General features: G+C 44.0%; 1 protein-coding gene and 1 pseudogene across 1 annotated transcript in view; one reads left to right on the top strand and one right to left on the bottom strand.

Moving 5' to 3' along the window:
• LOC126251390 (serine/threonine-protein phosphatase PP1-alpha-like) overlaps window positions 1-16118 on the bottom strand; it is a 610425-nt gene that overhangs the window by 429451 nt on the left and 164856 nt on the right. The gene's annotated exons all lie outside the window — the stretch shown is intronic.
• Window positions 1488-1605, top strand: LOC126254855 (5S ribosomal RNA; annotated as a pseudogene).

Below are 16118 nucleotides of genomic sequence, written 5' to 3'. Positions count from 1 at the left end.
AAAGAGGTAACTACGTTGTGATAGTTTCATTCTACTCTGAATCGTTTTAATTAGAGGTCGTGCACGTGTTTGTTCACACGTGTGAATACTCAGACCTCCTATTTTAACGCAGAGATTTTGAAGACAAATTCTCCTCGTGTGCCCTTTGACTAAACGAGCGTTTACTAACAGACCGTAGCGGCTTCCGCCAGAAATCTGCTTTTGATGGGAGCTATTCGCTCAGAGTAACGTTTGCAGGCTGAATTATTCCCCTTTCATGTTCATAAAGCTGTTTTCCTCGCTGTGCTTCCGCAGAAAAAGAACAGCGAAAAGCTTGGTACGAGCGGTGTGTCTGGCGGAGGAAGTAAGGAAACCGCGTTCGTAATTACGTGGTTGAGGCGGGCTCCGCGCCAGAGACCGACGCACCACACTTCCAGTGGCAGGTACCGAGGACTGAGTAACCGGCCGCTTACGCTGACACCCACACCGGCACATCTTAACGCCACCATCGCACCACAGATACACGCGACTGCACGTTCTCTCTCGAGGCACTGACTCTTCGTTCTTTATTACCTTTCTTTGTTTTTATTTTGTTAGTTACAAGCAAAGTCAATTTGACCTTACATGATGTTCAATTGCATACTGAACTCTGCTGGACTACCAACCAGATATAGTGCACAATTATGGCCGGCCGGGGTAGCCGAGCGGTTCTAGGCGCTCCAGTCTGGAACCGCGCGACCGCTACGGTCACAGGTTCGAATCCTGCTTCGGGCATGGATGTGTGTGATGTCCTTAGGTTAGTTAGGTTTAAGTAGTTCTAAGTTATAGGGGACTGATGACCTCAGAAGTTGAGTCCCATAGTGCTCAGAGCCATTTCTGCACAATTATGTGACAGTGTCGCTTAAAAGCGCCTTCACCAGCAGAACGTGAGGGATAGAGGTAAAAGTGTTTTGAGGCCCTTGTTGTTCATATTGTTTGTATATTAAAAACCTAGCAGGCTAAATGAATAGTAACATCAGGCTTTTCACAGATAGTGTACTTTTTCATAATGATGTTTGTCCGAAAAAGGTTGCACAAATACACAGTAAGATCTTGATAAGATTTCAGAGTGGTGCAAGGATTAGTAACTTGCATTAAATGTACAGGAAGATACAGCTGTGTACTGTTCAAGATATAGAAAAATAGAACATTATGTCTACAGTAGAACCGGACACAAAACGAATAAGTCAGTTCGTACAAATACCTCAGTGTAACAGTTTGTATGGACATGAAATGGAGCGGTCACATAGGCTCAGTCGTAGGTAAAGCAAGTGGTAGACATCGATTCATTGGTAGGACACTGGGAAAAATCAGTCAGCCTGCAAAAGGGGTAGCTTACAAACCACGTGTGCAACCCATTCTAAAAAAATTGTACAAATGGCTCTAAGCACTAAGGGACTTAATTTCTGAGGTCATCAGTCCCCTAGACTTAGAACTACTTAAAAATAACTAACCTAAGGACATCACACGTCAACGGCCTAGCCGCAGTGGTAACACTGGTTCCCGTCAGACCATCGAAGTTAAGCGCTGTCGGGCTGGGCTAGCACATGGGTGGGTGACCATCCGGTGTGCCGAGCGCTGTTGCCAAGTGGGGTGTACTCAGCCCTTGTGAGGCGAACTGAGGAGCTACGTGATTGAGAAGTAGCGACTCCGGTCTCGGAAACTGAAATACTGCCGGGAGAGCGGCGTGGTGACCACATGCCCCTCCATATCCGCATCCAGTGACGCCTGTGGGCTGAGGACGATACGGTAGCCGGTCGGTACCATTGGGTCTTCATGGCCTGTTGGGGAGGAGTTTAGTTTAAGGACGTCACACACATCCATGCCCGAGGCAGGATTCGAATCAGCGACCGTAGCAGCAGGGCGGTTCCGGACTGAAACGCCTAGAACCACTCAGTCACAGTGGCCGGCTGATCCATTCTAAAATATTGTTCAATGGTATGGAACCCACACAAAACAGGACTATATCAGTATATTCAACGTGTAGAAAGAAGGGCAGAAGGCTTGGTTACAGGTTCGTTTAACCCACGGAATAGCCTCACGGAGGTAATGAAAAACTGTACTTGGAAGACTCTTGAAGTTATACACAATGTTCATAAGTATCCGGACACCTCTATGCAATGAGGCATTGGCCACTATATCTTACGAGAGGCGGGCCCGCCAGTGCAAAAGGAGGGAGGAGTATTGTGTTGTCAGTAGAGAGGCATTAACAGCAGAATGGGTCAGCCAGAAGAGTTCCGTGAGTTCGAACGGGCGCTAGTCTTGGGATTTCACCTGAATAACAAATCTCTCAGTGACATTTCAAACCTTCAAAAGCTCCCTAAGTCACCTGATGGTAACGTGATTGTGAAGTGCAAATGAGAAAGAACAACAGCGACTTAACTAAGACAGGCAGTCCTCATGTACTGGTGGAGAGGGACCGTCGAGCATTGCGAAGCGTGGGTAAGGAATTAAAATGAAATGGGTACAACGGTTGATCAGCTCCTCATAAGGCGCACATTTCTGTAGTCAAAGCTGAGCGAGGTTTGAGATGGTGTAAAGGCCGACGCCACTGGTAAGTGGATGAGTGGAAACGAGTGATTTGGAGAGATCAACCACGCCATATCCCGTCGCAATCCTATGACAGGGTTTGCGTTTAGCGAACGACGGGAGAACGTTATCTGTCATAACGTGTAGTGCCAACAATGAAGAACGGAGGCCGTGGTGTCACCATATAGGAGTGTTTCTGGTGTTAGGTTGTGGACTCCTTACGGCGCTTAAGAAAACGCTAAATGTGGGAGAATAGGGATATATTTTACAGCTTTCTGTACTGAGTGCAGTAGAGGAACAGTTCGGAGATGAAGATTGTTGAGCATGATAATGTACTGTCAAGAGGCTGCATCTGTGAGCTACTGTTTTGTGGACAACACCATTATTGAAGTGGTCTGACTCGCCCAAAATCTCGACTTGAGCCCTGTGGAACACCTTTTGGATGAGTCGGACCGTCGATTTCGCAACAGATCCCAACGTCCAAAATCTCTACCTTCTCTGCTTCGACTTTTGAGGAAGAATAGGGTGTCATTGCTCAACAGGTGTTCAGTTACTTGTCTGAAAGTGCACCCAACAGAGCTGAGGCCATCACAAAGTCCAGATACTTTTGATCAGTTAGTGGATTGTCATGCCCATTTGAGAATGAGTCCAAAGAACTAGAACCGTACTTATAACTGGTCGCAGTACCGTCATGTATGGGATTTCCTTTTGCAAATATATTGTATTTTTCCAGAATTATTCCAACAAATACAAGTCTTCAATTCGACTTAGCGAAGATTCATTTTCGCGATCGTCATTTTTGATATCACTTCTTAGTTTTACCTCTAAATGCTCATAGTGTTTGAGGTGCTGCAGATGTTCGTCATTGACCTTGTAGTCGGTAGTATCATATTCTTTCTGTTTGTAAGAGGCGTTCTCTTAATACTATCTACACTTAAAGACTATTTTCCTTCATTATCTCAAGTTTTTCTGCAGTTCCTTACTACGTCGAACGACTATTCTTTCCAGCGGACAGCAGCATTGTCAGCGAAGAATCTTGTAGTCCTGCTGACCCTAACCGTATGCACGTGACAGCGTGCGTACCTAATATGTTCTAAAATACAGCGCATGAAAACGTGATTTTCCAGTGATCATACCTCGGGTGTTACTGGCGATGAAAAGGCAGGGTTAGTTGTTTTGGATAGCTCTTGGACTAGAGACCATTTATATATCCAATAGAAGGATCATCTTAATGACTCTGTCCTACAGTACAGCGGAAAAATATGAACATTACGCACTTCTTCCTGTTTAGGCAAATGGAGGAAATCTGTTAGTTCGTTTTGAATTTGATGTGTTTTACGGCGGGCTTGATGGGGTTTATGGAGGCACCATTCGTTCATGGGTGGGTCCTCAGAAAATCCCCAAAGTATAGGGTGTTTCCTGTATTTTCGCGGTCACTAGCGGACCAAAACCCAGCCGAGAATTGCAAGATGGTTATGCACAGAAAACGGCTGAAATTTGTACGATATACTAGAGTTGACTGAAAAGTAATGCCTCCATCTTCATAACTCTTCGACAGTTGGTAGCACTGGTATACGACAGATACTGGCTTTGTTCCGTAGCCTCTTCTCTACAGCTCCAGTTAGTGGGAAGTCTTAGCATTGAACGGCTGTGTTGTTACAGTGTAAAGTATGTAACCCTGCCCAGACGGTTGGTCAATGCGATTTAAGCAACGTGCAGTCATTGAACTCTTGACAGCAGAATATGTCACCCCAAAGGAGATTCATCAGAGAATGAAAGCAGTTTATGGTGATTGTGTTGATGTGAGAACTGTGCATCGTTGAGCAAGTAAGTTTAAAGATGTTGAAGCGGGAACATCTGACCTGCGTGACAAACAGAGAGTTGGACGTCCTGTGACAGCTACCACCGAGTTTCACAAGTACAATGTTGACCGATTGATTCGGGACGATCGTCGTATCACTCAGAGAGAAACTGCAAGCACAATCGGCATTTCACAAGAATGTGTGGATCACATTATTGCTCTGCTTGGCTATAGGAAAATTTGTGCACGATGGGTACCCCGGATGCTGACACCTGAAATGAAAGTGCACAGACTTGAAATTTGCCAGACTACTCTTGCGTTACGAAAATGTAGGTGACGCCTTTCTACATTTTGCTTTCACTCTCACCTTTGGGTTAACACCTTCTGCTGTCAATTCAATGACTGCACGTTGCTTAAGTCGCATTGACCGACCGTCTGCGCAGGGTTCCATACTTCACACTATAACAACACAATCGTTCAATGCTAAGGCTTCCCGCCAACTGGAGCTGTAGAGAAGAGGCTACGGAACAATCCAGTACCTGCCGCATACCAGTACTGCCAACTGTCGAAGAGTTACGAAGGTGGAAACATTATTTTTCAGTCAACCCTCGTATTACTAAGATCCTGGTTTCGAAAAACCTTGAAAATTTTCTTCGTATCTTCACCCGTTCCCGAGATACAGACGTTCAGTTACCCTACTTGTACACGTAAAATATGCACATAAAAGTGACGTAGCACGGAGAAAAACGCTGGAAAGTGTCATCGCTATCATCTGGAAACCCCACGTTGTAGTACTGAAGCATATACAGAATTTTTTTGCACGTGAAATACGATCTCAGGCGTAAAATTAGTTTTGCGTTATATTAATTTCACATAAGTGAGCTATCTTAGTTTTACTGACCAGTACATTTCTTTTCATATGAGTTACATGCACTGCTGCTGCAGGGAATAGAAGCGAACCAACGGAAAAGTGCTCCTGTGGAGCACAAAAAATGTGAATATATTCTTGTTTGTTTAAAAGACTGACTGAAATGAGGGGTACCAACTGCCACATTCTACTGTCCACACAAACTTTAAAAAATTTTCCCAAAAATTGTGGAATGTGAACAACTTGTGCTTTTTTATGCTGAGAGAGAAGAAGACAGTGGAGTGCCAAAGAGAAGGAAAAATAGCAAGCACTGGAAGATAGTAGACAATGGTTGTGTTGTAGAAAGAGCGAAGAAGACAATGGCAGTGAAAGAAAAAGAGTGGAACACAATGGCAGGGGAACATAGCTTACAGTGACAGAACAGTGCTAGGAAAAGAGTGAAGGAGATAATGCCAGCAGGAGGAATAAAGAGAAAGTAGAACTGGATGAGAGCCAGTGACAATGAGAGGGTATATGACAATGACAACGAGGAAGAGAGAGAGTTAGTGGCAATGAGAAGAGACAGTAACAATGAGAAGGAAGGAATTAGATATTAACATTAAGAGGGGGCAAGAGGAGGACAGGGACAATGAGAGAAGACTTTTGTAGTAGGACAGAACGAAGGGGACTGTGGGTGTGACACACGAGAGAATGACAGAGAGAATGACAATGAGTTGGGGTGAATGAGTGAGTGAAAAAGGGCAAATGGGAGTGAATGGGTATGAGAGACTTACAGTAATGGACTAGTGGCTGTGAGTTACAGTTAGGGGAGCTGAGTCAGCTTGAGGTGAGTTGTGTCTTAAAAAAGCATGGTTACGATCGCTTGCCAAAATTTTTTGGGAAAATTTTTAAAACTTCTGAGGAATGTACACTACTGGCCATTAAAATTGCCACACCAAGAAGAAATGCAGATGATTGAAAGGTATTCATTGGAAAAATATATTATACTAGAACTCACATGTGATTACATTTTCAAGCAATTTGGGTGCATAGATCCTGAGAAAGCAGTACCCAGGACAACCACCTCTGGCCGTAATAACGGCCTTGATACGCCTGTGCAGTGAGACAAACAGAGCTTGGATGGTGTGTACAGGTATACCTGCCCATGCAGCTTCAACACGATACCACAGTTCATCAAGAGTAGTGACTGGCATATTGTGACGAGCCAGTTGCTCGGCCACCATTGACCAGACGTTTCCAATTGGTGAGAGATCTGGAGAATGTGCTGGCCAGGGCAGCAGTCGAACGTTTTCTGTATCCAGAAAGGCCCATACAGGACCTGCAACATGCAGTCGTGCATTATCCTGCTGAAATGTAGGGTTCCGAAAGGATCGAATGAAGTGTAGAGCCACGGGTCGTAACATATCTGAAATGCACTGTTCAAAGTGCCGTCAATGCTAACAAGAGGTGACCGAGACGTGTAACCAATGGCACCCCATAGCATCACGCCGGGTGATACGCCAGTATGACGATGACGAATGCACGCTTCCAATGTGCGTTCACCGTGATGTCGACAAACACGGATGCGACGATCATGATGCTGTAAACAGAACTTGGACTCATCCGAAAAAAATGACGTTTTGCCATTCGTGCACCCTGGTTCGTCGTTGAGAACACCATCGCAGGCGCTCCTGAATGTGATGCAGCGTCAAGGGTAACCGCAGGCACGGTCTCCGAGCTGATAGTCCATGCTGCTGCAAACGTCGTCGAACTGTTCGTGCAGATTGTTGTTGTCTTGCAAACGTCCCCATCTGTTGACTCAGGGATCGAGACTTGGTTGCACGATCCGTTACAGCCATGCGTATGAGATGCATGGCCGTTGGGATCCAGCACGGCGTTCCGTATTACCCTCCTGAACCCACCGATTCCATATTCCGCTAACAGTCATTGGATCTCGACCAACGCGAGCAGCAATGTCGCGATACGATAAACCGCAATCGCGATAGTCTACAATCCGACCTTTATCAAAGTCGGAAACGTGATGGTACGCATTTCTCCCCCTTACACGAGGCATCACAACAACGTTTCACCAGGCAACGCCGGTCAACTGATGTTTGCGTATGAGAAATCGGTTGGAAACTTTCCTCTTGTCAGCACGTTATAGGTGTCGCCACCAGCGCCAACCTTGTGTGAATGCTCTGAAAAGCAAATCATTTGCATATCACAGCATCTTCTTCCTGTCGGCTAAATTTCGCGTCTGCAGCACGTCATCTTCGTGGTGCAACAATTTTAATGGCCAGTAGTGTAGAATAAGGCAGCTGGTACCTCACCTCTCCATCAGTGTCTTTTAAATAAACAGGAACAGGTTCGTGTTATATGTCTCCGAAGGAGAATTTTTCCGTTAGTGTTAAAATCGTTTGTTTGTCGATTGGACGGGCAACTTCCGGTGCTGATAACCTACCTAGGTTTATATTCACCTACGTTATGCAAGTGTGTACACCTATCGATATCCTGTGGTCGAGAGAGCGTTGGAAAAAAGCATTCCGATGAAACAAACACGAGCTACGCGGGTTATGAGTGTGGAGCAACTTTTTTTTTTCTGAGTGTATCGCGAACAACAAACCGGCATCAACTGGCGAGCGACAGGTCGTCCTCCCTCGGGTCCTCTAGAAGCCGTGACGCAGGCGGGCTGCGGCGGCCAGCAGGTGTTACTGGACATCGATTTATGCAGATGCCGGCACAGCCAACACCTGCAGCACCGCGCTCTTTGCTGACCTGCCTTCCGGTGTAACGCTGCAAATCCTTGCACACGCGTTAACGTGTACATCTATACTCGGCAACCCACCTTGAGGTTTTTGGCGGAAGGGTGCTCTGTGTACCAGCGTCACTCCACCCCGCCCCCCCCCACTCCCTACCCCTCACCCCCCAACACACACACACCCTTTTCCTGTTCCATTCGTGAATGGTTCGCAGAAAGAATGAGCCTTGGTAAGTCCCCGCGGAAGCCCGAATTTCTCTTATTTTACCATCATGGTCTCTACGCGATGTTCTCGTAGCAGGAATCATATATATTGGCTGATTCTTCTAGTAACGTACGCTCTCAACCATACCGCGTTGCAGAACGCCTCTCTTGCGGTGTCTGCTTACTAAATGAATATGTGACAAAACGCGCTGCTTCTCTTTGGACCTTCTCTATTTATTCTACCAATCCTATTTCCCATTCCCGGGGATGCGATAAATCACGCAATGAATATTGTAGACACTTCAGAAAAGTATGTTGTAGGCATAATGACTGATTTATCGGGGGTGTTTGATAATTTGTGTGGCCTGCCCTACCCAAAAGACAGATGGATTGTCGTAGGTGTATTATTGAAGAGACAGGTAGGTGCAATTAAAACGTCTTGGAAAGAAAATTGTGAAAAGCATCATCAAAGGAAGGCCACAGGGCTCTGTTTTTGATCCAGAGTTCTGGAACGTTAGCATAGAGCCATTGCTGAAGCAGCCTCAGAGTATAACAAACACAAGAGGCGGCATCGCATACGCATGAAACGTCCCCTTAGAAATATTATAAATGACCGTGATTAAACTGACACACAATATTTTTAGCGCAACGCAATCTGACTTTCAAAAATCCCTACAAAAGAATGGCCCTGACTAACAATAACCTATACCTTTCATGAATAACTTACCTCACAAAAATCTTCGTTGCTCCAACTACTGCAATACAGCGAGCGCCACTACTGCCAGCTAAATAAAAGATTCTAACTACTGAGGGCACTAATTACTGATAGGCATAGTTAGCAAATGAATGATTTTGATAGTGTTCAAAAGTCATTATATATATATATATATATATATATATATATATATATATATATATATATATATATATAATGACTTTTGAACACTATTAAGGTAAATACGTTGTTTGTTCTGATATATATATATATATAGTTCATGACATTCAGTCTTACAAATTTACTGTCTCTGATGGACACACGTCCAGATCATACGCTCTCAAAACTCCGCCATCTCTCTCCCCACATCCACCACTGCTGGCGGCTCACCTCTAACTGCGCAACGCTACGCGCTGTTAACATCCAGCTGCCCAACACTACAATAGCAAATTCCAACAATGCAAACCATCCACAGACTGCACACAGCACAGTCAGTGATTTTCATATAGAGCGCTACATGGCGTTACCAACATAAAAACCTAAACAGCCTACTTACACGCAGGTGATCTGCTAATTAGATCATCTGCTAACACAAGGGCCAAATTAGGGGAAAACAGTGGAGTAGTTCTTGAAAGACTAAGCAACTGGTAAGTAGCAAACAAACTAACGATAGCAGCGCACGAAACAATTTATACGTTTGTAACTAAAAGAAAAATTATAAAGGACGAGAAACCCTAGAATCGGAATAAATGGTCAGCTTGTGAAAAGAAATAGACCATAGAGTTAAGGTCGAGGAAAGGCAAAACTTTCATACACATGAAGAAATCTTCAGCCAGAGAGGTATTAAAACCCTAAACAAAACAGCAACAACTGCTCAAAGAAGTTTTCAGCTGCCACTGATAAGAACGTACCACAATGCAATCTTCATCGCTATAGTGGGCTATCGGTGGATCGTCTGGGTTTTTAGAGCCAGAAGAGTGAGGACAGTGCAGGCTCTGCGGGGAGCACAGAGATGTACTCCTGCGCTTGACAGGCGCGTAAAGGACAACACCGACTGAGGCGCGTCTGGTGATATTGGGCTTCCTGCCTCTAGACATAGCAGTAAAAAAGAGAAATGTACAATATTGGCTCAAAAAGCGTGAATGTAAGAGCCACATCAAATAATGAAATAAAGGCCTGCATTGATAGAGAACGGCAAAAGATCTGGTACGGGGTAGAAACAGGGAGGAGAACCTTCCAGTTCGTTCCTAACATAAGCAGAAAGAAGAAAAACATCATACTCCTTCCAACATAAGGAGCTATATACTGCCTGTCGGGACATGGTCCATATCCCAGTACTTACTGAAAATACTAAAACGCATCACAGACACTTGTGAATGTGGAGCAATCGGTATCCCGCATCATATCGTCTGGAAATTTGCCGTTAGACAAGATGTTACAGACGAGGACAGGAGCGCGTTTGGTACTACAACAGTCTGTAATAGAATAGGAATGAGGATCTGCGGTATAAGCTGAACTCACTGACAACTAACATATCAGCTTATGAACTGCAAGCCTTCGTGGCTGAGGGACAACCAAGAAGGGGCCATACATCATGACAACGGGTCGCGCCACTGCACAACATCCACCTACAACAACTTTCCAGAAGCAGTGAGGAGACGAGCCTCGTGGAGGACCAGGAAGGACTTTCTGAGACCCTGACAGTCATTTCCCAATCTCTTCACCTCGGGTGACACAGCAACGCAGTCCCTATGAATCCTGAGTTGCACCTCAGCGCACCGTGAGAAATGAGAAATCCAGCTTGGTTCTTACACCAAGTATAGCAGTGTGGTGTTGTATCGTAGTGTAATCCAGAATTATAAATTACAAAATTTGTGGTCCACTAACGATGCACAGTGTAGCAGACTAGCAGCGTGTGCCTTCTGGAGTATGACAGTACGTAGATATTATTTCTTTTCCTCTTTTTATTAATTATAATTATTATTTTTCTTCTTATATAAATATTTGATATAGTTTTCCCCCTTAAATACCATAATGCTTCGTTATACTAACACATTTGAAATGATGTTAAAATATTATGTTCTATATTCATGCCAATTCATGTGCAACATTCGGTCTGTTGTATATAGATAACAGAATAAAAAAAATAGCAAACAAACAAATACACGAATAATAATAAAATATCAATCCCCGGAACAAGGCACCTACCTGAGCAGCGTTCTCCAGAGTCCTTGGGAAAACGCATTTTCTGTTGTTACCAAAGCCGAAAATTCACCATAGTCCACCCTCATTCTAATGATGTAATGCATTATGTCGCCAGTGATGAGTTGTCTACTCTGGAGTCACAGATGTAATCCCAGCCCCGTTTCCCTTTTCCCTCTCCTCCTTCCTCCTCCCTCCTCCTCCTCCTGCTGTTAATTTCCATATATTCATTAATATGCACAAAATCATCAAATGTTGCATTTCCCCCTGAATCAGAGAGGCGGCCTGCGAGAGTTAGCACCTTGTCAACGGGAGACTTTCTAGCTGTTAACACTCGTACGTGGAGAGGTCCAACGACCGTTTCGTCCAAAATTCGAACTGTAGAAGAGATTACGAATCAAATGACCGCAATCATGAGTCGATTGTGTGCGTAAGGAATGAGCTGGAAAATCTGATAGGCAAATTTCTCCCAGAAAAGTAATTTTCCCCGCGATTACGAACCGACCGAGGAGTTGTCAAGAAAAAGAAGGGGATACGAGGCACATTTACGCACGGGACATGTTAACGACGAACACTTTTCCGCGGAACTAACGTTGCTAGAGCGTTACCGACAACGAAGATCAGTGCAACCACTTAGTGAGGTCTCTCAGAATCGTGGTACCAGTTGAGTGTTACTCAAATGTCGAAGCTCCTAGGAAGCATACAGCTTAGACCTGAGAATAGATAAATGTGTGTTCGTTTAAAGGGTATTATTCTGCTTTACAAGGTACATCTGTATAATCTGAAAGCCTGAAAGTTAATAACGTAGTTCCGTAACTGATCCAAACTTTGTGACAGGGTACGTTTATGCCGTTCTGTTGGGGGCGCATTTACACAGTGTTTTTCATCAGCCACCCTTACTGATATCCAAGTCAAGGAAAATTTAAGACACCAACAACTGTAAACGCAATACAAAAAAATGAAGATTTAGGAGAATCAAAGGAAGAAACTGTTCAAAAATCTATTTGAATGTCATGAATCTGAAGCAGAATGATTTCATTCTATGAGCGCAACGACTGAGACGAGGAGAACGCTAAAAGCAACAACAAAGGAAAATGAAGAGAGGCCTGCTTCTTGTGAAGAGTACGGCAATTGCTCTTATATTCACTCTTTGGCACGATACAAGTAATCAAAATTAAATCGAGAATGGATCCAGTACCTTAAATGTAAAAGGGGGCTCATGACGATTGAGCCACTGGACACACTTTCTTTTGTGCATAAACTGCGGCCCGGACAGTGATGGTGAATAGACATTTAATCAACATTCAGACTTCTATGTAGGCCTTATTACACTGACAATAGTTTTTTATTTTACCATGTTAACCAGTAAAGCACGTTTTGAAAACTTTAGTAGCGCGTTTTTTTTTTTTTTTACTCATTATTGCGTTCTGTGAGTGAGTAAACCTGCGCCATACCTGTGTCACTTTTACGCGGTCGAATTGATCCTATATACAGTTACTCTGCACTCTTAAATATAATGTTGAGTTAGAAGTATATATACCAAATTATACTTTAATACCCAGGTTAGAAGACTAAATTTTAAACACAACAAGTCTAACCAACAAATTAAAATATTCCGAAAAGAAATTCTCGTAAATGTGGCCCGTCTCCCGTGTCATGGGATGAGAAGGTCCAGATAATGTTGAGATTGCCAGTATTAAAACTGTCACAAGATGGTCTGTCCGTTAAAAAGGAAGAAAGGAACGGTTGCATTCAAATTTGGTTCCTGGTCACAACATCGCGGAAGAACAGCTTTCTCTTTGCAGCGTCTCTGGATTGACGGCACTCTGGCCTAGCCAGCGTAAGAAACTGAAGTACCCTCTGCAGCTCAGCGACGCAACAGACGGAGAGGTCAACGTCGCCTTTTCTAGAAGGATGGCTGTGCGGACTGTATTTTGCATGAGATGTACAGCGAATAAGGAAATAGAACCGACGTAGACACGCTCTTCATGCCACTCTCAACTCTGAAGCAGTATCCGGTCACGGTTGGTTGGTTTCAGCTCAGGGTGCAGATTAGCGTGCAAGTCTTCCGCCGTCTTAGTTGGAACATGTGTTTCACTTCATTATCTGAGAGTCGGACGTATACTGGAAACTCACGATAGTAATCCGGTCGCATCTCAAGAAGACGCAAGCGATTTTAGAGATCGCTGTAGCACGCAATCGCAACTGGTTCTGCGTACAACCTACCACCGCCTATGCTTCGGTGGTAAGCTACACGCAAATGCGCTCGCACCTTCGTTCTCGTCTCTATTACTCTAATGGCTCGTTAACGTCTTACGTATCTCCTTGAGATCAATCCTCTGACATACATACATAAAGTAATTTTCTCTAAAACCTGGAACAAACTCCCATCTATATTTTCTTTGTGCAGTCATTTGGATTACTTGCTCGTGCCAACGTTCAGAACTGTGGATTGATGGGTTTCCCTAGTCTGTGAAGGCTCCCTCAGTCTAGTGTCTCATGAAACTATCGTACCCTACCTTTTCAATTTATCAATCTCGTCACGAGTAGTGACTAAGCAACGCCATAAAATCTGTCATGTGTTCGGAAGTCTGGAACATACCCAAAATAGGTTACAAACCATTTTTACACCTAATTTATGTACCGTAGCAAGTTGTTAATAAAGAAATGAATGTCGCGAGGAGCTGAACGTCGAAACAATTAATGAAACAATTGATGGAACGTCTGATTTACTGAATGCTCGATAATGGCCAACTGACAGTTGCGGAGTTGTAGCATGTGTGTTGGTTAGGAGAATAGCAGTAGCCAATGGCTGGGACCTCAGTCATTGTTCTCTAGCAGATCACTCACCTGCTGGTCTTCTCTCCCAGGCATCTGACTTCGTTTGTTACGGCAGGTATTTCGTCGACTGGTAAGGACTGATTCAAGGGACAGCAGGGAAGCTACAGACCAATGACAATCAGTATAGTCTGGCAATGCATTTGTTCATAATTGGATACATAAATGACAGGTAGCCTTGTCACAAGTTTTCTAACGTTTCACTCATACTAAAGCCGTCGCTAGACGAGAAATGGACTTGTTATAGGACAAGTAAAAGAACAAAAGTTCACATGAACAATAATGTCTTTAGCATAAAGATCAGTCGCTTGAGAGGGCTCAAAATGAATTAATATGAATCACTATAATAAAGAAGCTAGCCACAGCTCAAGAATGCGGTAACAGTAACAGTGGTCGGACAACAGAGCTCACCACGCCGCATGTCCATTTGGAGCTCGGGTATCCCGCGGTGCAGACGCAACCATAATAGTTGCAGCGTCCTTCGTAAGTCTGAACATCACGAGGAACTTGTGGATGGTTAACACAAGGTTCCTCCCAAGGTAATGGGAGACAATATTTGCCACAAAACAGCGGCAATTGCTGCACGATGGATCTCTCATGTCGACGCTTTTTGTAACTGCAACGGAATGGGGTGGAGAGCTGCTCTCTACACCCTTTAAAGACTCTGTCGACGAACTAAAGTGCACCTCCGCCATATACGCAAAGATCCTTGTAGCCTATCTAACAGAAATTGGAGGTGTAACCGTTCCTGCTCTTCTGGCCTGGAGCGGCCTTTTTCTTGCTTTCAAGTTGAATGGCCCGAACTGGTGCAGATTCCCAGAACGCTGGAGACTTCCTATTTCTCCGCCACCAAGTGCCCTCAACGACGTTTCGAAACAAAGGACAGGGAACCAAGCTAAATTTCGTCCTCTTGGGCGTTTTCTGTATTAAATAAGTGGGGAATGACAAAATTACCTTGTCTCTCTAACCGATCATTCTCTATCTCTACAGTATCTCGGTTGTGCCTGCGGGCCCGGAAAAATTAGTTTAGTAGTATTAACTGAGCAATTCAGATTGACGACTTGTTAACTGACCGACCGATCACTGTTTGATATAAATTTAGTTTTATTGGGAGTTGGAATCTGTGAGCAGAATTAAGGGATTAATTTGACTACTTTCTCTTCCTTTGGGATGGGGACTGGTCTCGCAACGTGCAGTCACTGCATTACAGAGTGTTTGTCGACGGAGTGTCATGACAAACGTTTCGATTTATCGAGTATGCCAAAACACACAGCATTCCTCCGATCCGTCAGTCTTTTTTTTTTTTTTGTAATTTTCAAAATACAGAACGACTGGTGCGATTTATCAAGAAATTAGATTTATCAGGGGTTCGAATTAGCAAGAGTCGACTAAATGTGGGAGGGGATTTTTAATTCCAGCATTCGCCTGATAACCAAGGGAAACCTCCAGGAAACCTTGGCCGGAATAGGGGGATTGGTAATATTTTAATTTATTTCTAGAGCAAGGTTTCTCTTTGTCCCAGACACTAATTGTGATTTTACGTAGGCTAGTATCCTTCATCAGATGTGTAGCATACAACGCGACAAGCCGCACTGTGGACGCGCGAGAACGCAAGAGCCGTCTGTTTACGTTTGACAAAGTAGTCCTCAAAATACCTCTTTTATTGTAGACAATATGAGACTGAAACTGAGAGCGTATGGCCGCTAACACACTACCAACATCCAGCAAATACTCTCGAAGCATTACACGGTCCTGCCTGTCCTTGCACAATTATTGTCCGCCAAGATTGTAAATCGTAGTGTAGTGTTCCTTAACGTAGCAAAGAGGAGAAAGCCCCAGATACCAAGCCACGTCTTGTAGCTCTGTAGCGGGGGTCGCAGTTGCAACTGAAAATCGAGGTCCTGTGCGAAGGCACAAAGTGATAGTTCAGAGAGCAGCTTGAACACAAAGGCAAAAGTGGGTGCCGTAACTTTTTTTTTTAAACTTTTCGCTTCCCGCCTCTTACGGAAGGGTGCGGGCTGATGGAAAACTTTTAGTGTACCCTTTGTAACAGAAGAGTATAAATAATTATTTTTACATTCCTCTATTTATTGTTAGGTGCACATTTGACTTCAAGTTTAAAAAAATACTTACTATTGCGAGATAATTTAATTTTCACTTTGGGGATTTGCTATTAGTAATGCAATTTGATTATTTCAGAAAACTG

Source organism: Schistocerca nitens, chromosome 4, assembly GCF_023898315.1.
Source record: "Schistocerca nitens isolate TAMUIC-IGC-003100 chromosome 4, iqSchNite1.1, whole genome shotgun sequence".
Taxonomy (NCBI): domain Eukaryota; kingdom Metazoa; phylum Arthropoda; class Insecta; order Orthoptera; family Acrididae; genus Schistocerca; species Schistocerca nitens.
The sequence above is the reverse complement of the archived record's forward strand: the minus strand, read 5'-3'. Positions and strand labels throughout refer to the sequence as shown.